We start from the raw sequence: 13828 nt of genomic DNA, 5'->3' as shown, positions 1-13828 counted from the left end.
ATTTGCATGTCTCTAGCATCTAGCATCTTGCTTTTAGCATCCTGCCCAAATCTAGCACAATTTCAGCAAGTTATCAAAAAGCCGTAAAACCTGGAGATGAGAAAGAAGTTGGTCGTGGGAAGAAAAAGAACGGCAGAAATGTATCCTCTTCCATTGATTCATACACTCGGTAAACCATACAGGCAGTCTTATTTTCCGAAGTAAGTTCGGAACGGCTTTGGGCTTTTTTTTTGTGGCTCCACCCAGGGTTTTCTAATCCTTTAACTCCGAGGCATGGGCGGAGCTATGGGGGCCATTCTCCCCCCAACTTTTTGGCAACTTCACCATCTTTATTTCTGACTTCATGATCATATTTATTCCTGAAATGACAGCTCCGAGACCGACCAAAAATCTGCCCCCCCCCCCCCAGCAGACGATTCCCAACTCCGCTTATGCTGCGAAGTAATTTTCTTTCAAAATATATAAACAAAAACTTTGCATTCATTTATACGATATATACGCCATTGAGTCTGACAACGACTGCAGTAATTTAGTTGAGTTAAAATTTTGGTGCGTGAAGTATTGAGTTCTCTTGCTCTCTGTGTATTTTAAGTTACGTTATCGTATCTCAACTTCCCTTCTTTAAAACTCCTGAATTAGTAATTATGAGGATCTAGCATAATTTGACCGAATCTAGCATAAGTTCGATCAGGTTTTGGAATAATTCCGAGCTGTGAGTTTGGCAACGCTGGTGGCGAACGACTTGATCAACGACTCGCGAAAGAAATCTGAAAATGGTGCGCCGTAATAATAACATTAAAAACAGTTTTTATAAAGAAATATTAATACATACGAAAAGCTGTTTAAAGAATGAATTGTTATACTGACTTTACACGTATAAAAACATATACCATATACCAAACAGATTGAGCGATATGATGATAGCTGTTTTGAGACGAACACTTTCGAAGTCCAACTTCGGGTATCTTCGGAAAACAGTAAACTAAAGCTGCTGGTTCGAACCTCCAAAGCCAACCTTAGTAATCGGGAAAAGATGTACAGATATGTTTTTCCTTCTTTTAAATATAATAAGACATGTTGAAATGGTATTAAGAGTAGAAAAAAGTAACATTGATTGAAATACTTAATGATACAATATTTCGAGACTATGTATTCACACTCTCGTTTCGTCATTGTGATTTCCATACGGAAAAGAGCATTTACGTATGAGCTCAGTTATATTTCAGAAGCAGATTCCGAAAAGCGGTCATGTTAGCTCAGTGGTACACCACCGAGTGTTTAAATCGTGAGTTCGATACCCGTTCAGGTGAGATTCTTTTATGATATTCTACTTTCCTCAATGCATGAAAATTATGTAAAATAGTTACATTACAATTCATCAGTTGTATATATATTTTCATACCATCCGTTGTATATATGAGTTGAATATATATATTCATATCATTTCACGACATAAGTAATTCTTATCTTTAAAATATAACATCTGAGGTATTCACAGAACGTCGGTGTGTTATGTGTGAATATTGAATACAAATTTTAAAAATCCTGTAATAGCAATAAATAAGTTATGTAATGTATTTATTTGCAGCTACTTTCATCGCAGATAACTTCTCAATATTCGCATTACAGCATTTAGGTCGAGCATATCGAAAATCGGATCGTGGTTCAAGACAAAAAAACTAGCTAGCCCCAAACTGTCACGTAAGATTTTCACGAATCGCAAAAGTAAAGTGAAGAGATTGAGAGCGGTAATTCCTTAATCGCTCTCTCTCAACTCTCTCTTATCTGCATTTATACATATAAAAGTGTATGTATGTATGTTCCATCATAACTCATGTGTGCCTAGAGCAGGGTTTCTCAACCTGGGAGTCGCGGCCCCTAGGGGATCGCGAAGATAGGCGGAAGAGATAAATATAGTTAGAATCTAATACCAGAAATTATTTTTAAATATTATTTTTAATTTTGTTCTGATAGGCATACTTTTATTTTTTATACACACTGTAAAGAACAATAAAAAATAAGTCTACTGAACATTTTCAAAGGGTGTAGAATTCGTGTTACTATTCGGTTCAAAGTCTCTTGTCGTCGCGAATTCTGTCGAGAAATTTGAAGCTTAAAATATACAAAACGATAATCATGCCTGTTGTTCTGTATGGTTGCGAAACATGGTCACTTACTCTGAGGGAAGAACATAGACTGAAAGTATTTGAGAACAAGATCCTTAGACGAATATTCGGACCCAAGAGGAACGGGAATGGGGAATGGCGGAAACTTCATAACGAGGAACTACATAATTTATACGGTTACCCAACATTGTTAGGGTCGTCAAGTCTAGGAGGCTTAGGTGGGCAGGTCATGTAGCTAGAATGGAAGAAAGTAGAAACGCTTTCAAAGTCTTGACAGGAAGACCAAACGGAAAACGACCATTAGGAAGACCTAGGCGCAGATGGGAGTAGAATATTAAGATGGATCTCGCTGAGATAAGAATACAAATTAGAAACTGGATCCAATTGGCTAAGGATAGAAGTCAGTGTAGAGCTTTTGTGAACGCGGCATTGAACCTCCGGGTTCCATAGGCCATAGAGTTAGTTAGTTAGTAGAGTTGTTTAAAAATGAATTTAAATCAAAGAGGTATGATATAAAACTAATGAGAACTGTATATAGAAATACTAGAAAAATACACATGAAACAAAACCTGCACATTGAAATACAATTAAAATTAAAACCTAATGAGATACCTAAGCATGGTGTAATTTCACTAGTGCAGCAATGCCCGGTTCAATCTTCATGACGAACATTATCAAGCCATTTTCAACTGATAAGCGATTTCTTATCTTTGTTTTAATGTTTACCATAAAAAAAACACACTTTCGCACAAGTACGATATAGCAAATGGAATTATTACTTTTAAAGCAGCAATCACCAGACCAGGATATTCTTCTCTCCTCATCAGGCAGAACTTGTCCAAGTCTTCGTTACAGAAAACCAGTTGCAAAGACTTGTCGCATGATCATTCTATTATTTGGTCAAGAAGTTGTGGGCTTAGATCGGATACGTTAATGGCCTCTTCAATGAAGGAGTTTAACATCCATCTTGAACCAGCACCTTCGTCGTTGGGAATATAGATATTACAGTTACTGTATCCACTGTCAGTGCCGGACGCCTAAAAAAGGGGCCACATATTTCGGAGGAGGTGTGTTACTCATGTTAGGAAAGTGCATGTGCACATGTGTAAAATAGAAGGAAAACGTAATAAAATGTGCTCAAAATTAAGGAAAGGTAGGGTTTATTTTGAAAATGTTATTGAGCTTCGTGCCAACCATGGTGGCGCTTCGTAGCTAGTCTGTCGACGTCACTCATATATACGGTGACATCGTACTATACTCTCGCCCCGGGCAATGATTTTCCATGGCACTGTTCACTATAAACAAAAAAATGGATTCTACTATTATAGAAATAGGTATGTTAAAAATCCCACACAAGCTTATTATAAAACAAATTATAAAAGGGTCGCTGGCAAGAGCGTGTGATAAAAGGGGATCGTGATAGGAATTAGATTGAGAACCACTGGCGTAGAGTAATTTTAACCACATTTCTTATAGTTTCAAAAAGAGTGCTGTCGGGTTACCTATGGTGAATGGGAGGGGGATACATATAAAAGATTGCTAGAAAATGATCGATATTAGATTCATAGTTTTCGGGGTCGCTTAGATAAATAGTGAGACTTTCAATTTCGCTTAACTCCGATTAAGCTCTCATTAGTAGGGATGGGCACGAACGACTTTTCTTTGAAACTCGACTCGACTCGAAACAGACATCTTTGAGGTCTACTCTTGGACTCGGCGCGAAAAATATCTTCCAACTCGACTCGGATTAGAGTCAAGTCGAACCAAAACGACCCAAATCCTGTGTGTAGTCCTACCTAGACAATACATAGACAATAATTATTCTATCATCAATTATACTACTGTTACTACAAATAATAATAATAATAATAATAATAATAACTATTATTATTATTATTATTATTATTATTATTATTATTATTATGACAACACCGTGTACAAACATGAACGATAGATGGTTAATAAAGGAATACTAAAAGCTAGTTGACTGCCGACGTCGGTAGTCATGAAGTCTACAAGGCAAGGACATCATTCATTACCCTAAGCTGTAAGCGTCGGTGGACTACAGATGGTCAACTATTAACCTCTCGCCAGAAATTGGTGGCCCCGCAGCGACGATCCGTGATGGCCCAAGTTCAATTTTGAAAACTTTACTACCAGCGGCAGAGACGCGATGAAACGCCAACGAACCACAAAAATTACTCTCCCAAAATATGTTAAAATGCCTGTATGTGTGATTTGTTTATATTTAGGTGAATCAAAAAAACACAAAACAAATACGCCGGGGTGGACGCGAACTATCAATATTACGATTACTAGGCACGTGTTCTTCTGACTTCCCCACGGAAACGATCATAAAAAGCTTGGTTGTTGAAGGATAAATCATTGACGTCTTAATTTAGCCAATCAGACAAACCCCTACATCTCGAGTTCTAGGAGGTGATACCGTGAACCGTTTCAGATTTATTGCTTTCTGGTGGAGTACTATCCATGCGCAAAATTTGAGCATAATAGCCGACATGCATCTTCGGTGCCTCTTATCTTTAGTACAATTTTAACCAGAGATGGTGTGGGTCAATGAAAATTTGATCCACGACCCACCATGACCCACTATCACCCACCACCCAAATGACCCATTGGCCCACTCTGACCCATCAACCATCGTGATCCACTCTGACCCACCACCAACTATGAACCACTCTGAACCATTGCGACCAACTCCGACCCACCAAAACCCATCGACATCAACTCTGACCGATGACCCACGTCCTCCTCTCCATTGACTAAAGAGATTACACTTGTAATAAAACAAGACTGTGAAATTATCACTTATCGGAGTTTGAATTTCTACCGTCATTGGCTCAAGCACCTCTTTGTTACAATACTGGTGGGTCTGACCTTTACGATATATAATGGCAAAGTGTTTCTCATTTTCTGAATTAAAATGAATTTAAATTTATCATATGTAATTATTTCTTTGTTGCCTTACAGACACATTCAGTAGAAAATAGGGTGAAATTTAAAAGTTTCGAATCAAGGAAAAGTAGACCAACGTAAAAAAAAAAAAAAAAATTGAAAATGCCCATGTAATTACGTTTAGAATACAAATTTTATGGCCATTTTCTCTAACTTTATGGCTTGATTGCCTTATGCTCGGAACGCTCCATATATTAAACACCAGCTTCAGCAATTATAAATAGAAAGCAGTGGGTATAAAATTCAAAAAGAACTTTAGTTTGCATTACTCAATTTTTTTTCTCAACTAATATCAATCGTTTTCGATTATTTTTACCAATCAACCCACTATTAATTTCCACTATATAGAAAAGGCACCTCCCGTCCCCCCGCTCATAAAAGACAATTTTAAAAAATGCCAGGGCATATTCTCTTTATTTTTAATAAAGAGTTGTATGCTGAATTTCAGCTCTCAGTTGAACGGCTTGTGAGATACTAAATTTTTCGCAAAAATTCGGACTTCTACTCCCCCTAAGGATATGTATTATAATGAAAGTGACACGCGTATGATAACTTCCCAGTTGGGATTGGAGCCTGATTATATACCAAACGTCAATTCATTTGACTTTGCAATTTGACCGTGATGATTACGCAGACATAGTTACTTTCAATTTTTTATGATACATATCCTTATTTCATATGTTACAGATGATTCAAAAATATTTTTTCAAGCAGTTAGCTCCTCTAGAATCTCACAGGCTGCATCCCAAAATCCAACTCCTACTATCCTATGACAATCCAAAAGTGACTGAACTTTTTTTATTAGGAACAAATGACAAAAGAAAAATGGAGATCTTGAAAGTAAAATGTAGAAAAGCTCGGTGCCGCCAATAACTACATATTTCTCCGCCCCTTCATTCCGAACTTAAAAATAAAACTTAATTCGAATATGGTTAATTACTGAATTTATTACAGTTAAATTCCACTCACTACATGCTATAGCTACAACTATGTAACAAAAAATAACAACTGTGAAACATGTTCTGAATTACTATTACATTTCTTACGCAATTATTAAACATATTAGAATAGTAAAAGAGGATTGTTCGTGAAATAGTATATTTGCCCATGATTTTTAACTTTTTCATACGGAAAAAATTAAAATATTATTCAAGTTTTAAAATTTGCACTCTGCAAATATGTTGCCCTCTAGGCAATGGGACTAATGTGGACTAATGGGAAATGCTACACTGTTAGCGGCGCTGAAAACTTACGATTCGATTCTAATATCGGTTGATTTCGATATCTTTATGTCGCTACGTAACCACCCTGGGTGCTAATGGGAGCTTAATTGGACTTGAATTGAAAGTAGAGCTATTCACCTAAGCGACCACGAAACTATGGATTCGATACTAATATCGACCCGTTTCTAGCATTTTTGATATGTATCCCGACAGTACTCTTTTTCCAGACTGTAAGAAATATAGTTAAAATTGCTCTAGATATATTAGAATTATGTTGAAACACACACATAAATCCACTTTTATATTCTGTATAAATAGAGAGTGAGCGAGCGAGCGAGCGAGAGAGGGCGACTCAAGGCATCACCACTTCCACATTGCAAAAGCATATATCAGGAATTGAATTGAAAATCTATGTAAAAACTTTCTGCTGTGGCATGCTTCATAAGCACAATTTCAGTCTGCTCACGTGACCATTGGGGTTCATGAATTTTTTTGCGAGCGTTCCGACTTTGGATTCTCTGTTTATACCCTCTGTTTATGCATCGAATAACTTTTCAAGAACATAAATGACATTCTGTATTATGAATGTTGAGAATTACTCTCTATATGACAAATAGCTGCAAATAAATACACTACATGATTTATTTATTGCTATTGAACGAGTTTCTTAACTTGTATTTACATCCTCATATATAATACCGACCTACTGTGAAAATTATCTCAGATGTTATATTTTAAACATAATAATTACTATGTTCTGCAATTATTATGTTATATATAAACAACTTATGTATTTTAATGTAATTATTTTATATAATTTTTCATGCATTGCGGAAAATGTAATTTTAAAAAAAGTATTGGCCCAGACGAGAATCGAACTCTCAACCATATGATTTGAAATCCGACAGCTTACCAATGAGCTAACACAAGGACTTCTAGAACTAAGCTTCTAGCAACGTATAACGGATCTCAAGATGATTATGACATTCATATCCATTACAAACACAGTTTCTGTTCTACTTTGACTTTTATTTTAGTACTCAGGCGATAATTATGTTCTATTTCTTAATTTTGAGCATTCTTTTACATCTGGAAAGATTCTTTAACGTATTTAAATGTTCCATTACGTATAGAGAGCTAAATGACAAACAAGCATGTGCTCGCATTAATAAAAACGTTTCGAAATATTGTATCATTTAGTATTTCAATCAATGTTGCTTTTTTAAACACTTGGCAACAAGTCTTATTATATTTAAAAGAAGAAAAACACATCTGCAAACTTTTTCCCTTTTGCAAAGGCTGGCTTGGAGGTTCGAACCTGGCTTACTTTTTCCCGAAGATACCCGAAGCTGGACTTTGAAAATTTTTGCCTCAAAACACCAATAAAGAATGCGCTCAACCTTTTTGAGACAAGGTGTACATGTTTTGCATCTAGAACGTTTCTTCTTCACTGAGCAGTTGACATAGTTCTCGTCGCCTTCTTCTGACTCTGAAGCATCATTCGTCTTCATTTAAGTTATTCACATCAATTTCATCACTTCGATCCCACTGAGTGGTTAGGTGATAAATGGTTCGTAAGACTTCTATTGGAAATTCGTCGTCTGCTGTTTCATTTTTTTTTTTTAATGGAGCCATGAACAATCTTTTAAAACATCTGTTTGGATTAAATATTTTTTCAATTCTTGAAGTAGCACAATCGATAATACGGAAATAGATTTGTTTAAATTTCTGAGCTGGAGTAATTTCGAAAACTTCATTTTTTTCTATTTCACTAGGCATTTTCCTTCCAAATTCTCTTCTCATCGAAGTCCAGTGAAACTTTTACATCATCCACATCCTCTAAAATACTATTCATGGCAATTGCACACTATTTTGTTTCGTCAAGCAGAAATTAAAAGTGCTCTGAACTAATTTTAGCAGTGATTTGTTGTAACTAAGTTTACACCAATTTCCAAGCTGTACAGTAATCCATTTCTTTAAGCATTTTGAAAACGGAATTGTGATCAGAAAAATATCGAGCATGACAAAAGGCATGAGAACATACTCGAATTTGGACTATTGCTTTATCATATTTATGGCCGCGAACTTTGATTTGCAATCCAAGTTTCCATTCAATATTTTATTTAAAACTTTCAACAAATGGGTCAACTTTCCTGAGTCGGTATTACTTATCAAAAACGGTTCATCAATAATTGATGAAGGTGCCATATGCTTACTCCATCATCTTGTGGCATCAATTTTTTGGAGTCTGCATAGTTTGGTGCTGGCACTGTTTCGTTTTAGTCTCCTTCTCCCAGACAGCCATTCTCTTGTAACAAGAAGTTAAGAAAACAGCCGATTCCTCTACTAAACCAAATCAATTTTCTGCTTGGAGCAAGTTTAGTGTAGAATCAGCTACAGCAAAATTTAGTACGTGTCCCGTGCAGTGTAAATTAAATACGGATTCTCCCTTTTTAAATGCGCTTGAAGACCGTTGTAACAGCCGCTCATGTTGCTCGCCATTATAAGAACACGCAATAATATTTGAAATTTCAATGCCACATTCAACTAGCTCTGACTTTGTACATTCGTACAAAGCAAGTCCACTTGAATCACCAACAACTGTTAAATTTATGTCTTTTATATACCTTTCCTTGGACTACGTAGCAAACACAGATTGCCAACTGGTATACCTTGTGTACTATCCACTATCAAGTTATCAACAACACTGTCTTGAAGGTCTTTCAAAATAATATTTCGTCCAAATTTATTATCTTGATTAAATTTTGATGAATCTTTTTGACAAAAAAGTCAAGAGAGAGCCTCGTCCAGTTTGTCCTTTTGTCGATTTTCCTTCTACTTCCCTTTTTTTATTTATTTTCAGTTTGTGCTCTTTGGTGTCTTCAATACACTTTGTAACAAATTTGCAAAATCACATCATAATTTGCAACTAACATGTCCAATTCAAGGAAATTCCCATGGTTTTTGACATAATCTAATGAATGCGCTATTAATTCCGTTCCCTCTTAATTGAGATAGCTCTCTAATTGTCCTTACGATGATGGTCAAGACTGAAATTTTTGAGTGCCCCATCGGGAATCGAACTCGAGACCATGATCCCCATCTTACACACGTGCGCTAACTATTTAGCTAAACACAATACTAATCATCGAAAATATTTTTAATTTCCAACGTCACTTGTATTTTGACAATTCAAAGGGGGCTCCCAAAAAGTGATACCAAACTTGGTAGTAATCTAAAATTTCACAATAATTCTTTCTCACACATAAGAAACGAATAACTATATAAATGTTAAGTCCGAAATAATAAACGGGTTGAGCGGGGGCTTCGGTGCGTTCCAATGTTTGCACTGTTGCTATTCTTTACTGAGTACCACTAAGTTATACAAGTTTCATATTTTAGGTCTAAATTTCAGCAGCCCACCAGGTTTGCTTTCTTTAAGAATTTCAACCAAATTCGTGTACTGCAAGTTAAGTTTATATTAATGCTTACTGCAAAGATGAGTTAGTGCGAACGAGGCAGAGCCCTACAGCTTTGAAATAATTTTCACACATCCTATGCTTGAATGCGATGGAGTAGTATCTAAATGTATGTAAACGTTTTTAATACTAACAAAAAAAATATCGTTTTGTTCTTGGGGGTCCCACAGCTCCGGGACCCTCGGCAATTGCCGACCTGACCAGATCGCCCCTGATCTGGATATTCTATGATCTTGTTCGTTTACCGATGTTACCACCATCTATAAGTAATGCTTATCCAGGGGTGCCCACAAGGGGGGGCTATGACGCAAACTGCGTCATTGAAATATTTGGGGGGGTTAAAAACCTATATAAATATGTTTGAGGGGGGTGTAAAAATTAATCGAAAAGATTTTTTTCATGGAAGAACACCTATGGATAGGCAATTTGGGGGGGGTGCGTCATGGACATAAGGGGGGTGAGCACCACTGGCTTATCAGTATATATATATATATATATATATATACACGAAAGTGTAACCGAATATCATATAACATCTTTTGAAACATCAAAACTACCCAAAACGTTTTTTCTTTTTTTTTCAAGCTGCATATATACTTTCTCCTTTTACCTTGCAAGCTGAGATACATTCTGTCGTAAGCATGGTCACTTCTTCTAGCTTCTAACTTGAGAAAACGGACTTATTCGATGACATGAGGATTTTGCTTGTTTAGCAGAGTATTTAATCTATTATCCCAATCCTCTGCGGGATTATTTGTTCTATGGCGTTTTTCATGACAGTTCCACATGCTCATTGGGACTAGAATTTTCTAGCCACTAGCCAATGAAATAGCCATAGAACTGCTCAAGCTTAGGGGATGTCTTCTTGAATAGACAGTCAACCAGTGTCGACCATTTCTAACGAAAGAAAAGCTAATGACGCAAACATTCGAACCCGAAGTCATTGTTTTGTAGTCTGTAACCAAGAGCAAATCCTGTATCTTACACCATAGACACTGGCTAAAGTGAAAATTGCACCCACTTATGGAAGCTGAAGGGAAGGGTCCAAATGAATTTATTACTGCTTCCTTGAAGTCTACAACTTCAAGATTCCAATTCAGGACTTAAACCTTTCATATATATGCTTTCTCTTGTTCGGAAGAAGGCTAAAAACCACTGAAATCACATTAGTTTCCTCTATTGAACTTCCAATATCTGCATGGATTACAAAAGTTTGGGAGAAAAGTTTGTTGTAGCTCTTAAATGTGCCGTCAATAAAGAAGGTCGTGCTGGCCTGCAAAATGAAACTATTCAGGGACTCTTATTCGCTGTGGGTGCTACTCGAAACCTTTAGATTCTATATCCCCCTCTGCTCAAAAACTAACAAAAATTCACAAAAATAGTACCAGCTATTGAACCTGTACGCAAATGGGAATTCTTATCTCACTTTTAAATCATGACATTTCATTACATCTGAGACTTGTACGCAACTGGGAAGGATTTTGACATGAACGCAAATGGGAATGTACGCAAGTGGGAAGACATCGCATTTCCTCTTTTGATAAGATTTCCAAATTAATAAGAAAGGTAACTATAGTAAATGACCCTTTTTTGAACATATGAGGAAAGAGGCACTTGAGGAAATAACCGTATTTCTTTTACGAACAGTAAGATTAGTTTTGGTGGGTGGATTAAGAGTTTCAACTACAACTGGAGATACAACGCAGCATCTTATGAAAGTTCGAACTGCGACCCTTATTCCACTCTACTTTCTTTCATAATCTCAGCGTTGCGTAACGCGTTAAAAGTAGAATTGGACCTAGTTATTTACTTTGTTCTTAAATCGAGCAATATCTTACTAAAATTCAATACTAGTATGTGCAGAATTTCCATCACTTTAAAAAGAACATACTATAACACCCCTATGCTATCTACCCTGCTGGTCAGTCTTTTAACTTCAAATTAAGAAATGGAATATTTTATTCCGATTGCTAACTGAGAGTGTCCAACTTAGCTTGCTACCTGATGTCAAGGGTGGCAAGCAGGGTGAATTATCTGTACCCAAGGAACCATCAATATTAAACTACGGTTTTTTGAACAAATATAATCCTCCCTATAGGATACGAGCTACAAAACGCTATGTTCACAAGAAGAGAAAATAGTTGGAACATAATGCTGTGATAACGGTGAAATGATTCACGTCACGTTTAATAATGCATCTACTGTACTCAAACACACAAGATGATGCTCTTCTCTTTCGAAACATTAAAATAACAAGCACAATTCTATCTCCAGTAAAAACATACTTTAAGTTCCTCTTCAGTCACGAAAGGGTGTTATACTTCCTTCTAGTCTGCTGTGAAGATATTCTTACAAGCAAAAACTCTAGTCTCAGCTCAAAGATAGTGCAACTTAAGTTTACACTTTTAAAAAGAAAAAGAAAAAAACTCTAGGACAACACGATCTTTCCACTCTATATATCTTTATATTCACTGTGCTGCACTGAAAACTACCAACAAGAAAATCTGTTTTATATCGCATCCTGCCATGTATGTAACTACTGGGCACCTACAGAAGTTTGTTCTTTATAATCTGTATTACAGTTCCCTTTTCAAAAGGGTTTTATTTCATTTAGACTGAACAAAATCAGTGTAGTTGTTCACGAGCCTCTTGGAACACGCACGCCGAACTCGCGACCCGCAGGCCGCATGCGGTCCTTGGTTCACCAAGAGAAAATTACAAAATATATAATACTGAAGAAATACAAAAGAAAATATATAATTACTAGCAGCGTTCACCCCGCTTCGCTGCGGTCACCCCGGAACGCAATAAACTTTGTTACTTAGATAATTTTTACTTTTTCGCTTTCAAATTGCAGTAAATGTTAAAATTATAGCGCCTGTCATTTATGTTAACCCGCCGAGTCACATGGTCATGCGGGTTGCATATAAATACGTTTATTTTTACCTATGATGAACTAATAACAAAGGATTTGTACGTATGGACACTTGAATGGTCAATTATCTCAAGACACTGGTAATTAAAAATTAAAGTGATATGATAAAAACCATCTAGGGTCCAAATCCTAATAACCCCCCAAAAATGAAAGAAATTGGTTCAGCCGTATTAGCGTGATGAGTTCACAAAGGATTTGTGCGTTCTCTTTTATATATATAGATTACAAACATGATTGATAAAGTAAAATCGAATGCAAGCTACCGCTCTGGAAGAAAAACGGAAACTTGACACGCTTCTCAATTTACACTAAAGTACAAACAAGTTCAAGCAAACTTGTTTCGCGCAAAACATGTGCAGGGAAGTTCTAATATTAGAGGACTGTATTCGAAGAAAGGTTCCGATGTCAGATCTACTGAAAATGAACCTTCATTGTTTTCCATTCCTTTATCAAGCAACGGCAAAAATGTGCCAGCCTGTTTAAAAATGGAATTAATAGAAACTCTGTGCGACTCAGGTCTGCAGCAAAAACTCGGTGAAGTGGGTATCCCTAAATTTTACAAGTACCATGCTTGCCTACGCAGTTCCAAGAAATCCTTAAATTTGCATCATACGTGATTTTTATGTTCGGTAGCACGTATCAGTGAGAGGAACTTTTCTCATTTATGAAAAGGAACGAGTCCCCAGCGAGATGCACGTTAACAAACATTCATGTGAACTCTGTTTCTAGTGCGAGCACCATGTCTCGAGAAAGCGAAAGCTAGTTGCAAGAAAAAGATGACTGGCGTTGGAAAGAAATAACAGTTATACATGTAGTACCCGCATTTCCGTATGTTTCTTCCTTTTATAAAGAACTACAGCATTATGGAAAATTTTACGTATTCACTACTTCTTTTTCTTGCTTGCGAATCGCACTTTTGTACAGTGCTTATTTAGTCCACTTGATATACTACGATGCTCTCCATCTATAGTGTGACAAATTTTGTTACGATTGTTGAATATAGCTGATTGGCCTGCTATAATTTATCTTAAATGAAATTAAGTTATACAGGCACAATTGTAACATGTCAAAGTACTGATATTTTCAATT

The 13828-nt window shown here is 36.4% G+C and overlaps 1 protein-coding gene across 1 annotated transcript in view; it reads right to left on the bottom strand.

Annotated features, from left to right (window-relative positions):
- LOC145688432 (dual specificity tyrosine-phosphorylation-regulated kinase 2-like) overlaps window positions 1–13828 on the bottom strand; it is a 509773-nt gene that overhangs the window by 240244 nt on the left and 255701 nt on the right. The window lies entirely within an intron of this gene.

Source organism: Thermobia domestica, chromosome 6 (assembly GCF_964235325.1).
Source record: "Thermobia domestica chromosome 6, izTheDome1.hap1.1, whole genome shotgun sequence".
In the NCBI taxonomy this organism is placed as follows: domain Eukaryota; kingdom Metazoa; phylum Arthropoda; class Insecta; order Zygentoma; family Lepismatidae; genus Thermobia; species Thermobia domestica.
This window is presented reverse-complemented; position numbering and strand designations above follow the sequence as displayed.